At 21.8% G+C, this 14,734-nt stretch overlaps 1 protein-coding gene across 1 annotated transcript in view; it reads left to right on the forward strand.

Moving 5' to 3' along the window:
• Window positions 1–2,488: 2,488 nt before the first annotated feature.
• Window positions 2,489–14,734, forward strand: part of LOC105365981 (monocarboxylate transporter 10) — a 33,627-nt gene continuing 21,381 nt past the window's right edge. Inside the window, exon 1 of the mRNA XM_011504281.1 lies at window positions 2,489–2,529. The gene's annotated coding sequence lies outside the window, so the exon portion shown is untranslated. The remainder of the gene's footprint in view (window positions 2,530–14,734) is intronic.

The following is a 14,734-nucleotide window of genomic DNA, read 5'->3' on the forward strand; positions in this document are numbered from 1 at the left end:
CATTAGTTCAATAAATTTTATATTAAAAATTACATATGTTCGATAAAATAATAATAGTATTTAGATATAAAATAATCAGTTGGTTTCGAAATGATATATTTTATAAAATATCAGATTAAAATACTTCAAACGCATTTACGAAAAATACGTTTACATTTATTAACATAACTTTTATCAAATAATATGAAAGTTAATTTAACCTTATAATATATTATAAATAAACATAATTAAATAAAAAAACGATTTTGAGATAAAATTGAAAAATAGAAATTAAATATGTTAATACGACTTTGAAATAGTTTATTCACCAAGTTAAATATATTTTAAAAATTTTGTACCTGTTTCAATTTTTTATACATTAATATTATTATTAAAAAAAATAAAAAAATTGCATTAATAATATCATAATTGAATATTATTATTAAAAAAAAATAAAAAATTGCATTAATAATATCAAAATTGAATATTATTAATAAAAAAATTAAAAATTTGCATTAATAATAAAAAAAATTGTTTAGTTATTAAATAATTGTAAAGAGAGAATAGAATAGATTTTAAAAAGACATTTAAAAAAGTAAATTTATTTTCATTCGTCATAGTTTTGGCAGTGCTTTTTTAATGTTTCCTTATCAAATGTTTTTTAATGTCAGTTATTTAATGGACTTGCTCATAGTTTTTTAAAAACTTTATTTTTACGTGATTAATATAATTAAATTAACTAAATGCACTATGATAGTAATGCATATGTAACGAATTCTGATTTATTTTTATTTTGATTTTAAACTATATTTTATACATTTATTATTTTTAATTATTTATATATAAAATACAAGAGGTTTACTATTTTTTAATATTAGACACCTCTCCAATAGTTACCATATATTCAGAATAGATTTTAAAAAGTAGAAGTTACTTAAATCTAAGTCCATACAAACTTTTAATTATTTTTCTCATCCTTTGCTTTAGATTAAATGTGATATATTTTTTATTTTCTAATATCAACAAAGTGTTTTTAAAATGTGTAAAATTTTAAGAAAGAAGAATATTTATAAATCCACGTGTTAACATATATTGATATTTTGTTTTTATTCAACCGTAAAGTTATGGCTTTGGGTTTAGAACCCATAATTTTCTGTTTCACATTATTGTAATTTTTGTTAGATCTATATTTCTCTCATCTTATATTTATCTCTTATTAAATAAAAATAATATGTTGAATTCAAGACATTATGCAATTAGTAGATCACACTTAATTTAAATACATATTTTAATTAATAAAAACTTTAAATAAACTATTGTCTTTTCATTAAAATTTATTATTACAATTGAGTATTATTCATTATGTTTCATGAAATTGATAATAATAAAATTGCTGTTTTAAAAATATTACAAAATAAAATTAATTGATTTACTATTTTCTTACAAATGTATTTCAACAGTTGTTTTTTTAATTTTTAATTTTTCAATATAAAAATTATGTGAATACTTGCAATATTATTGAATTGCATTGTTCCAAATTAAAAATAATTGAATAACAAACTTTATATAAAAAAAATGTATAATTTTGTTTTGTCATAAAAATGTCTATTTTTAATATTCTATTAATATTCATATATTTTTAATAGATTGTGCTTGCATTCAATTTACGGATTATATTTCTGAAATTTAATAAATAAGACAATAACTTTATTTATATTTTCCTATTATTACGCTAATAATTTTCAATATAATATTCTGCCACATCCATCTAACATAATTAAAAACAAAAAATCTCTTCGCTCTTATGTAGTAATTAATTGTAAAAAGTAATTAATTACATTTGTTTTAATATTACAAATTTATATTTATAAATCGCACAGTATATTAAAAATGTATTTAATCGTTAAGAAACTAATATACATTATTTACAATAATTCTGAGTTACATTTAAAATCAATTTATTATTAATGATATAAAATATAATATTTTTCATGATAAGTTTTCGAATTATTTTTAATTATGTTATAATTGTTAATTATGATATAATTAAATATGATATAGTTACATATGATTAAATATGATATAATTGTTATAAATCAATGAATCCCATGTAATTGTATAATATTTATGTTATTCAATATAATAAAAAATTGACTTTTTTGTTTACGTATATTATAAAATAATTACTTATTATAAGACAATAAATGTTCATAATTTCTACCAAACAATGTATATATTATAAAAACATGAGAAAAAAATAATATTATAATTAAATAGATAATATATAATGTATTAAGACTAACAAACATAAAAATTTGCTACATCCCCAAACTAATGCTCTGCACTTTTTTAAAAACCACATTAAATCAGTACGATTATTTCTATTTATTTCAATTTCAAAATTTCGTACTGAACTCAGTATGTCCTTCAAAGCTGATACACTTGAGATCTTAATTGCGCATGATTCAAAAAGCCCTCTGTAAATTTCTTGTAAATTTATTATTGAATAACTTTTTTTCAAGTCGGTACACAGTTTTAACCTTTTGGCATATAAGTAATGTATTTATTTATTTATTTATTATATTTATTACGTATCCATTTATTAAATCATGTTAGTTGTAATATAATTACTATTTATTGATTCTATTCATAAAAAGAATAATTTATTTGTATAATTTAAGTTATACGTTATAATGCATTGAAGTGTACAATAATTAATTATTTATTAAATGAATTAAAAGATTTTATTAGATTCAATAATTTGCAGATATTTTTAAAAGTAATCGATTTTTTTAAATCAAAATTTGAGCACCATAGCAATACAGTTATCAATGATTGCTTTATTTTCCACTCATATGATTGCATAAACTTTATTCATATTTCTTGGATACAAAAATAATTTGTCGATATAAAAATCTAATTGAATAAAGATAATGTGTATAAACATTTATATAGTTTGACAATAAATTAAAAAATCAATGTACATTGCAATATATTTTAACATTTGATGTAAAAATTGATCGGCAGATTACACATAATTTGTATATTTATACCATTTTATTATTTGAATTATAGTGCATTATGAAATATATATTTTTTTAAATTCTAAAGTGTCATGTATTAAATGAATATTATTATTTTTTATGAATAAATAGATGCTTCTATAATTATTTTAAATACAAATATTTAAGTATTAAGTATTAATACTAATTTTTACTTTTTTCTGTAGTATAAATTTAAATATATTTCGTTTAAAAAAAAATTACAAATAAAAGTAAAACTATTATTGATGTATTAACCAAAAATATTTTTATATTAACATATTTAGTAACTATTTGTATATATATTAACAAATTGATATATGGTTCATGTTATGCTTAGCAGATATAAATATGATTAAAAGTTTTCTGAAGTATCATTCAAATATGTTCTATTATACATAATAAAATTTTTAAAATATATATGAATGGATATGGTCAATTCTGATATAAGTAAATAACGAAGTTTATTGATGTGCAAAACAAATAGATATAAAAACTTTCAATGTATTTGATAAAAATAATATTTTTAAAATGTAAGAACAAACTAAATTATGTGTTTAACTAAGGACAAGTGACAGTATATGAACCAATTACTTTTTTAAAAAAATTTATTACATTTTAGTATAAAAATTAAATTCAAATAATTATTCACAAAGATAACAATTCTATTTGAATTAACAGGTTATAAATAATAAAAATATATTGTACAATATTCTTTAATATAAAATTAGAATTGCAAACGATGGTAGTATACGAAGAAGATAAATAGCCTTTAAAAATACGATATTTAGTTATTGTATGATTATATTATAATGTACTTTAGAAAAGTTTTCATTATATAATCATATAACCATCAAGAAAATATTTTAAATTATTTAATAAATACGTTTATGCATATTATACAATTTTATACTTGATTACATTCTGAGTAATATTATCGATGCATTGTGAAACTATTATCTAAGTGTAAGTTGTTATAATCCAATATTATTAAATAATTTTATAAATAAATAAAAAAATAAATTAATTCAAAAGTATATACATCATTGATATTAAATAGAATGTTGATTTATTTGAAATAATTTATAATTATTGTAATTCTTACAAATTACATACAATAGTAATTTCAATTGACATAAGAATAATACTTAGAATAGATATAGATATATGACTTGTGTATTATTAATTATAAGTATCATAAAAATATTAGATATTGTTTAATGTGTAAAAAATTAAAATAAAAAAAATTGAAAAATTTTAATATCAATTCATATATTTAAAAAATAAAATGAATTGAAGAATTTACTTACGGCTGTTTCAAATCTATAATTCTTTTATAACTGTTGTGCAAAAATAACAGTGTGTTTAAATATATATATATAGGTACTGTGAAGGATCATTGCTTTTGGTGCATTCAAATCTTTAAATAGCAATTCAGAGTCTCTTTAATTTTTTGTATTTTCCTTATTAAGAGGATAATTTTTTTTAAGTCTTTAACATTAGGAATCCATGTAATAAATCAATCACTTTCAATAAATTACATAATATTTAATTTATCTTTTTCAATTTCTCATTTTTTTCTTCCATTGCCATTTGATTTAAACTGAAGAATCTTATCTTATTCCCAAATGAAATTCTTTAAATGCCAGAATTCAGAACTTAAAGTAAATTAATAAATAGCCTTATCACAAATGTATTATAATATACTTTTCTCACTAGTAAAATTATTCAGAATAAAAATAAATATTAAAATAGTATTAATAGTAATAGTAGTAAGTGATAAGGATATAAACAATAATTTAGAAATAACACTTATTACTATTCTACTTTTACATAAAAATTATTAATAAATAACTCAATGTTTAAAAAAACTAATTAGGAATTAGTTAAAAATAACTTAGAATTTCTCCAATAAATATACATTAATTAGGGAGTGATAAAATAGAAAAAATGAAATCAATATTCTTTTTAATACATTATTATATAAATTATAAATTAATGTCTACATTAGGCATAGTGTAATATATATTAAAAACAAAACAAAACCCTTTATATATAATATACCTAGAAATCTTAATGAAAATTTATATTACATATAACAATTTAGAAATTGCTTTTACTTTTAAAATGAAAGCAACTTCGCAAATATAATTTAAGTAATTATTTATATTTAGACAAGAAACTCAGCATAAAGAAGATTTCATTATAATATATTAATAAAAATGGCAATAAAAATTGCTTACATTATATATATATATATAATTATAGTTTATGGATTTATTTGTAGATAATGGAAAGTGCAATTGCGAAAAAAAGAAGGGTATGTAAACTAAATGTAAATTCAAATTATGACAAATATTTGATATATTGCTACGATAAAATTCAAAGAAAAGTAATTGAATCTTTTATATATTTATTTTTTATTCTTAATAGTACTAAAATAGATTAATTTCTTCGATTTCTGTGTTTTGATTGTGATACTATAAAATAGAAAATAAAAATTAAATTATAAATTATATATCTATTTATGTAAATAATATATTACTAACTATATATATAGTGTTACTAAAAATATATAGTTACATTATAATATAATCTTTTTTATTAATTTTCACTTACCTTTAGCTGCAGTTTTATGAGAACTATTCTGAAATATTTATTGTAATTACTCACTAATAAAATTATAAGCATAAAATTGTTATTAATGATAAGTACCGTATTATCTGTATCCTTATTAAATTTAAATTTTTTATCACAAAATTTGATGCAGGGTATTTGATAAATAAGTTGAAGTGCTGAAAAAGTATGTCATCAAAAATTTTATACAAAATTAATTTTATTTTTAAATTATATGTAAACGTAATTCATTAGCGACTGATAACTTAAAAAGTTATTCAATTAATATTATATCATATATTTAGACAAAATGCATTAGATTCAATAATAAGTAAAATATATTGTTTAATATTTGTTAACTCAGCATTTAACTACATAGCATTTACAAATTATTTATCTTATTCAGTGTTTATATAATAGAACCTATTTTTTATCAAAATAATTTTATTATTTGTAGTATGAATATAAAATTTATTAACATAGAAATTTTAGACTGTATAACTACTTTTATTGAATGTGCATGATCGTATTTTATGCAAATTTAAAAAACAAATTTTTAAATTATATATACTAATATTAAAAACAGTTTCTAAAAATTAATGTGCTTAATATATATATTTATTATTAGATTAAATATGTAGAACATAATTTATTATGATTGATAAAAAAAAATTTATTTTTTGGATATAATTTATGACAATTTATATGATAAATAACCTTGTAAGATAAAGTTTTTATTTTTTGAAAATAAATTATAATTTAAATAAAATATAAAAGTATATTTAAATATAATTCGTAAAATCTCACTATCGCAGAGATGAAAACACATGATCTTCGTAAATGCCGTTGAAGAACAAGTCAGAATACAATTTCTACGATTTTCTTGCGGTAACTCTGAATATAAAATTATAATATTTTGATATATTATTTTAAAAATTGATAAATATTGTATTTTTATTAAAATTATACTATAATTATGAATATATAGATAATATATAGATAGTTAAATAAAAAATATTTTTATTGCTAAACCGTATTAGTAAATGTTAATTAAAAATTGTTTAAATATATAAAATTCAATACATATATATTACAATTTGTTAATTAAAAATATAGAAAACAACTAAAATTAGTAGTTTGTATTCATTAAAATTGTATTGAAATATACAAAAATTATATTAAGTAATTTTTTCTTCTTAATTTATAATGTTGCATAGTTTAGATTATGCATACTATTATTAAAAATATCTATATTTATCAAGCATAATACTTATAAACACTAAATGATTAGATAGATTGAAAGTAGAATACTAGTCGAATATCTTATTTTACATCAAATTAGTATAAAGAAAGTTATGATTTTATTAAAAATATATTTCGTTAGTTGTTAAAAAACTAGTTACGCTAAAAATTTGAAGCATTTCGAAGGAAGAATGAATCAATATAATGGTGAATATTTATAAATATACCACAGTAGTGCAAAAATATTAATTAATTGTATCCCGAGCAGAAAAGGAATCTACTGTTCATCTTAAATATATAAATATTTATAGTAGTTTCAATATGTATATAAGTCCATTTTGAAGGCCATAGAAATCGATAGTTCGATAGATATCTTTTAATAATTTATTGAAAATTCTTATTTATAAATTTTGATCTTTACATTCGTTCACGTTTTATTATCCTAATTATCTATTAAATTACTTCTGATGATTGCAGAGAATTATTAAATGATTTATAGAATTGATTATAATATTTTATGTATATGTATATCCACGTTACATTCTCATCTTATATGAATTCGCAAGACTGTAATTTTTCATATTTTTAATAATTATCTATTTTATACCATATAGTTACTTTAAATTGTCATAGTTATTTTAATATGTTACTTAGGATTATATTTAGTTTATATTTGCTTTTCTAAATCGTGAATCAGCCTCTTAATTGACATTTTCTACCTTAACGTATTCGAATATGTAAACATAAATATATAATTTGAAACCAAACGAGCAGACACATTTAATATTTTTGCAAATTTAAGGCTGATTATATAACACTGTTGTACATTTTAATTTTTTTTAAATAAAATAAACTGAGTAAGTTTGAGTGGAATATGTAGTATAAAATATCTACTTCATTGCTATGAAAATGAAAAGTTCAATTGTTTTGTTTATTTTTTGTATAAATATTTGCAATTTTCTTCATACTTTCAATAACATTAGCAATTTTACTTTTCATTCTGAATAATATTAAGAATAATGGAAATTAATGGATTATTTCGATTTTTTAAACATTTTGAAGTATTTATCAGTCGAATAATGTTATATCATAAATTAGTGGGTCATAATATTGTTTCGTGACATATGCTATTGAAAAACTGTCTGCTTCGTCTTCCTTAATGATGTATGAATTTCAAATAATATTTACATTTACACAAATAAATAATTATTTTTGTAGTACAATTCTCAGAAATGTATTAAAACACTATTGTCGATATTATGAGTCACAATGTGTAGATCATATATACATTCTACGTGTGTATATTATCTAATACTATTTAAATAATTGGTGAAATACAGTATTTTTTATAAATTAAAAATATCCATGTAGGATTTTAATTATTAAAAAGATTAGAATCATTTTTTACATTACTAGCAATTATTGTCTTATGATTTGTATAAACCTTTATCACTTTTTAATGAAGGTTTTTCATCCTTTTGTATTTAGAAATCTAGAGAAATATCTTATTCCACCATTTTAGTATATTATTCTCGAATAAAACTTTTTAAACGAAAATTTCATTTTCCAACATATTCTATTTTAAAAACTTTGAATTTTTGTAAATCTTCATATTTTTATTAGCAATAATATTACATATGGGCTCACTCGATTAATTTAGGTCAATATTTTATTGATTATTGTAAGCATTCCCTTCGCCATATATTTTAATTTTTATACATTCATCGCTAACTGGATAATTTGATTGAAATACTAATAAGTAAATCGTTGTAATAATTTCATCGAGTTTTTTCACCGACTTATATTTTTTTACATAAGTAAATCAAAAACAGGTAAATTTCAATTCCCTTCATTATTATTTGATATAAAAATTGACAATTTTGTTACTATTCAAAGTTATTTGATTATATTTGGCAATGAATAGTCTGCATAATTAAAATAATATTTTTCTAATTTCTATAGTTTTACTATTATTTATACCGTATGCTATAATTATTTAAAAATAATTTTTAAATCTTTCTTTAAAATTTTCTCACTTATTTTTTACGCTTGTCAATATACTGTGCCACAATTAAAGTTTTAACTAAAGTTAAAACTAAAAATAAAATAGAAATTTTATGAAAATTTCTTTTATTATAAATTATTAGTTTAAATTCATTCATTTAAATTCAATTTAATATTATATAGAATATCTTATATTTTTTAGGTATTTATATACCGATATTTCCATACATTTTAATGCAACCATATGGAAAATAAATATGATTTGTAAAAAAAAATGACTGAAATAATCATAAATATATAATAAATTATTCCTTTAAAAAATTTATAATGAACTAATACTTAATAGGAAATATATTTAATATTGTATTACTTTTTTACAAAATGTATGTATTTAAAGCTTAGTACATTTTATGTAATTGTGAACTATGTGTAATAAACATTTTTGAAGATGAAGCATAAACCTTGTATTTTAAAAGAATAAAATTCATTAAATTTTTAATAAGAAAATTGTTTACAGATTTATCAATGTAAATTGGCGGTTGTTATTCAGGACGCTTGTTGATTTAGTTGATATTATTGTAATTTGGGCTTACATTTAAGCAATGTAATAATGTAAGCCATGTTTATATCTATTTTAACTATCAACCTTATATATTAATAATATATAAGTACATAATTAAAACACTTAATAAAATTATTATATTAATCGTTGTTATCAACATTATTTTATTCTTATTTAAAATATTGTTTATCTATTTTATTATTTTCTTTACATGATCCATAAAATGTATAAGAAAGATATTAATATATAATAATCTTAGATTCTAATAAAAAATGTATCAAATATTAAAAAAAGTTTAAATACCAAATATATTTGCATTAATATATTAAAAAAATTTAAATTATTGTCTGTGAAGAATTAATTATATATTTAAACAATAATATTTACTTTAATGAAAAATTTAATTGTTGTCTTGACTACAACTATCTGCCTCAAAATTATTACAAAAAATACACGAGTAATGATTTTTTAATCTCTAAAAAATAATTCATCTTTATATTTTAAATAGAAATAATGAAACGAAGAATAGTTTTATAAAAATTCAAGTATAATAATTTTTCATTTTAATACGCTTAATGTAGTGATGGTGCAATAATTATTAGGTATTTACCACATGCCCAAATATCTGTGTTGATGCAATCATACTAATGAAATTTCAATTTTATATAAATAATTTATTTTCTATCTATTTTGAAAAATTTTAAATATATTAAGTAATTTTTTAAATTTAATAAACAATAAAAACATACAGTCAGTATAAGTATATAATATTCAGTATAACATTTAAAAAATTGTTTTCTCAAACAAGTGATATTACTATAATATGTAGTATTTGTAAAGTTCAATATACAAAAAAAATAAAGGTAATCGAAGACATTTCATATAAAAAAAATAACAATTACAACTATTCTGTATCCAATAAAAGCAATTTCACGATATGTGGCTTAAATATTATTGGCTATTACATAATTTGTTTTACAGTAGCTACTAAGGACAAAAATTAAATTATGTGTTTAGACCAGGGCTTCAACAATAGGTAACAAACTTTTAATAAGAACTAGATTTTTTCAAAAAGTCTGATACATACTTATATATAGCCTAAGAAAGCATTTCACATATTACTTAGAACATTTTAAAGATATTTTTAAAAAATTATGTTTAAACCCCTTATAAAATTAATTTAAATATGTATTCACACAGTGATCTGTTCGTTAATTGATAGCAAACATTTAATACACGTAAGATTTGCCAATATATATTTTATTTTGGTCATTTTCACTTTTAAATTTTACAGATGCATAATATACCCAACTGTGTACCAAAACGACCGAAGTAAATGAGATTCTAAATAATAGAGGCAAATCGAAACTAAAATAAATACACTTTCCGGAATATATCAAAGTTTATTGCAAAACAGAACTATATAGTATATTATATTTTATATTTTAACAATTATATAATATGTTGAATGGAGTTTCTACTTAGGCATATAGTTAGGCATACATTAGTCATTTAATCTTAAAAGTGCCTAAACATCATTAAGTATTATAGAAATATGATTTAAAAATGCCTTTGTAGCGATAACAAATAATTAGGTACCTATCAATTTTACATAGATTTATATTATTAGTCGGTATTTAAAAACATATATTATTAAATTCACCATAATTTCAAATTACAGGCGATTTTTTATGGAAAATTGTAAATCGCAATTAAAATAATTGTGTAAAATAAATTTAAATGTTCATATAGTCTACATATACGAGACACTTCCAATCCTGATTTAATCACTTCATCCCCTACTCTATAAATACATCTTATTCTCATATACACAAATTAAAATTTAATGTACAAATTGGATTAATATTATCATATATGAAGTACTTGACAATTTATATAAATTAAATTATCACTGAACTTTTTCATATCAATGCTTACAAATAAGCATATAAATAATTCATATATGCTTATAAATAAGTAAATAAATTTTACAGAGTATCATTTTTATCATTAATTTGTACTGTTCAACTAGAATACATAATTTTGTATTGATTCGAATAATCTATACATGTTGATATATAATAATAAAATATCATATAAAGTTATATAACCTTTGTTACAAGCATTAAATATATGTTAATATATTTAACCTTTGTTATATAACTTTATATATGATAAATATATGTTAATAATCAATCATAAAATTTTATATTTAAATTATTTTTAAAAATAAATTATTGATAAAACAATTTAATATTATATAAATATCAAAGAAATATAAATTTTAATTCCACTTATAAGGAACGTAAACATTATTTAAATATTTTTTTTAATAATAAGTTTTATAATATTATATAATAATAATAAATAAATATCTTACTATTACAAAGTTCGGCACATGACCATATTGTATTTTCAACCAATACAACATTTAATGAAATAATGAACGCGATGAAAAAAAGAAACATTATTTATGCAATATAAAATAATCGATGTATATTGATTAAATTGAAATAATTTCAAGAAATAGAATTAATTTTTAAAATACTCATAATTTTTTTTTGAAATTTTATTCAAAGCAAAATTTAGAAGTTTCGATTTATAATATAAATTTAATCGTAAAATTAATATATTACTTTATGAGCACGAACAAATTATATTTATTATTAAATACGTTTATGGTGGCATTTTATAACATCATTCATTACCCAAAATATGTTTATAAAACAATAAATTGTGTTTTTTACTTGCTTTGTTAATATTTTGACATTGATGTTTTAATATATTATAATATAATAAAATAGGATTTTTTAAAGAATTTTTTTTTATTTACTTTAATATTAGTATATATCATTTTATTACATAATTTTATAAAAATTAAAATTAATAAAAATTCATAACTATTTTTTACATGATGCAATATTTATATCTTTTCATAAAATTAAGTAATGAAATAAACTGTTAAATGTTATAATAATATAAAATGCGCTGCTACTTCCTAATATCATACCGTGCTATTCAATCAATAATTGTTTAAAAATAGTGTACCGGGCGAGGAGGGCCAAGTAACTAAGATTAGATGTGAGCTCCCCATGTTGATAGGAGGATTGCAGGCTAGTGGACAAGATAGTACATGTATTCAATAAAGAGTAGTTTTGTTATTTAGTTTGTTTTACTTATGATTGCACTAATTGAATTATAATTAGTTGTATAATTGATTTTTGCTTTTCTTGATTTGTACGTTTATTGCCACTGAGCTACCGCGTAAGTCGCATACACAGAAAGAAGTTGATGCCTTGCTGGTCCTCTATATGTAACACACGTGTAGATAAAATAATACACACAGAAGAGGGAGGTCGTAAACCCCCGCACTTCCTTGTATATGAGCACGTGGCGTCGCTTGAATTGCTTGTATTATGTTTTGCAGATAGCTTTACGTGTCTGCAGATTGGCGTGTATAGCTTGATATAGTTATGTATTAATTAGGAATGAAACGTTACCTCGTAAGTCTGCACGTTGTGTATAGCCATGTTTTGTCTTGTTCTTTGAGTTTCCTCGTATGGCTCCTTGCAGTTTGATTGTGTATACTATGCGGACTGATATTCGTAGTTCTCGATTCCCTATTTTTACTTGTATCGCACTGCTGCGAGTGTATGATTTGATTATCTAGTACTTGTGTTGAATAGATTAACCTTGTGTAAGTAACTTGGACTTTTGAATTGTTTGACTGCGTTTAATTGACTTGTTCTTTTTCTGATAGATAAGATAAGATTAGTGATTGTGCCGTGCCGACGTGGCTTTTTTTAAAGCCTTCTCTCGACCACGCAGTGGTCGGTGAGCATTCCCTCTCTTTTGGTGTCGCCAATCAGAGCTGTCTTGTTGATCATGACGTTGCCAATGAGATTTAGTCTTATTAGTGTGCCCAATTAGAATTCTTCTTTAGTTTATGGTAATTCGAATCACGGCGCCTTTCTAGTGGTGGGATCTCCCACCAGTGAGTCTTTCCAAGATGGAACATGTAGTGGTAGGAGGTCGTAAATCTCTGGATCTTCTTGGCGTGATACGCTTGCTGGCGGATATTTTTACGGAGAATAAAAAATTTTCGAATCTCTGGACACTTAATGACTGTGACCCAGCCGCATTGAACCGATCTAATCCTCTACCAGTAGAAGCCATGGCACGGGTCTCGATCTGCCCGCAGTAGAACCGCCATGGAACGGTCAGTATTTTCAGCAGAGCCGCCAAGGAATGATCAAGCCTTCGGTTTTTGTGCGCGTATTCAAAAGGCTTATAGGCTCATTGTAATTCTACCTCTCGCTTACTCTTCTGATATTACTACTAAGTGTATTTTAATATATACTGCGACTACGACACGTGGCCACATGTTCGGCAACCAACCTAAAGATACATGTGCATATTAAAAAGTCAGCAAGCACAAGTAGTGATTTAACAGTGAAGCCAATGGAATCGTAATCAAAAAGGGGTACACCAACCACGCAGCAAATCAACATACCTTGTCGGTAGTTTACAAAGTACATCTCTTTATATTATTTTTAAATAAACTAGTCGCACACGTGCAAATCAAGTTTCATAAAACTTCTCTTCAAAGAGTCGATAGGGGAAAGCGTACGCTCTCTCGAACTAACATTTCGAAGGCCGTGCAGTCCCTCAAACAGTCGATAGGGGGAAGAGTACGCTCTCTCGAATTAACACGTTAATATTATAGAATAATCGACTATAAATATATTTTCATCAAGTCCTTCAGATCTCGAAGGCTCGTCATTTATGATTCTTGCGTTTGACTAGTTTGCAACTGCTCTTATCATAAGTAAAGACATAATTGATTACATACCAATTTTCATCAAGACGTTTTTTATCCTCAATCAAGTATGATCATTCTTTCTACCAAGCATACTTGATTCCAATCACCATCTTCTCATGCTCATTCATGAGCATAACGTCAGCATAAAACCGACATTCAAGATTCACAGTAATCTCCATTGTATTAACGACATTACCATTACTCTGAAGAAATAACCTCACCAGTCCAAACTGCAGTCACAACTGCAATATTATAATAATCGACAACAAAAATAAACGATATCTTAACACAATAAATATATATTGTACTTAATTTCAGCCCTTCCACTTGTTATTTCCTCAACAGCCATCATGACGAGAGACCAATCCACGGAACTATTGAATTAGCATTTCGAGCCATAAAACAACCGTTTAATAATCGAACAATGACAATATTGAAAAATGATTTGGTAATACTGATTTTATTAAT

Source organism: Ceratosolen solmsi, unplaced genomic scaffold, assembly GCF_000503995.2.
Source record: "Ceratosolen solmsi marchali unplaced genomic scaffold, CerSol_1.0 scaffold19, whole genome shotgun sequence".
Lineage (NCBI taxonomy): Eukaryota > Metazoa > Arthropoda > Insecta > Hymenoptera > Agaonidae > Ceratosolen > Ceratosolen solmsi.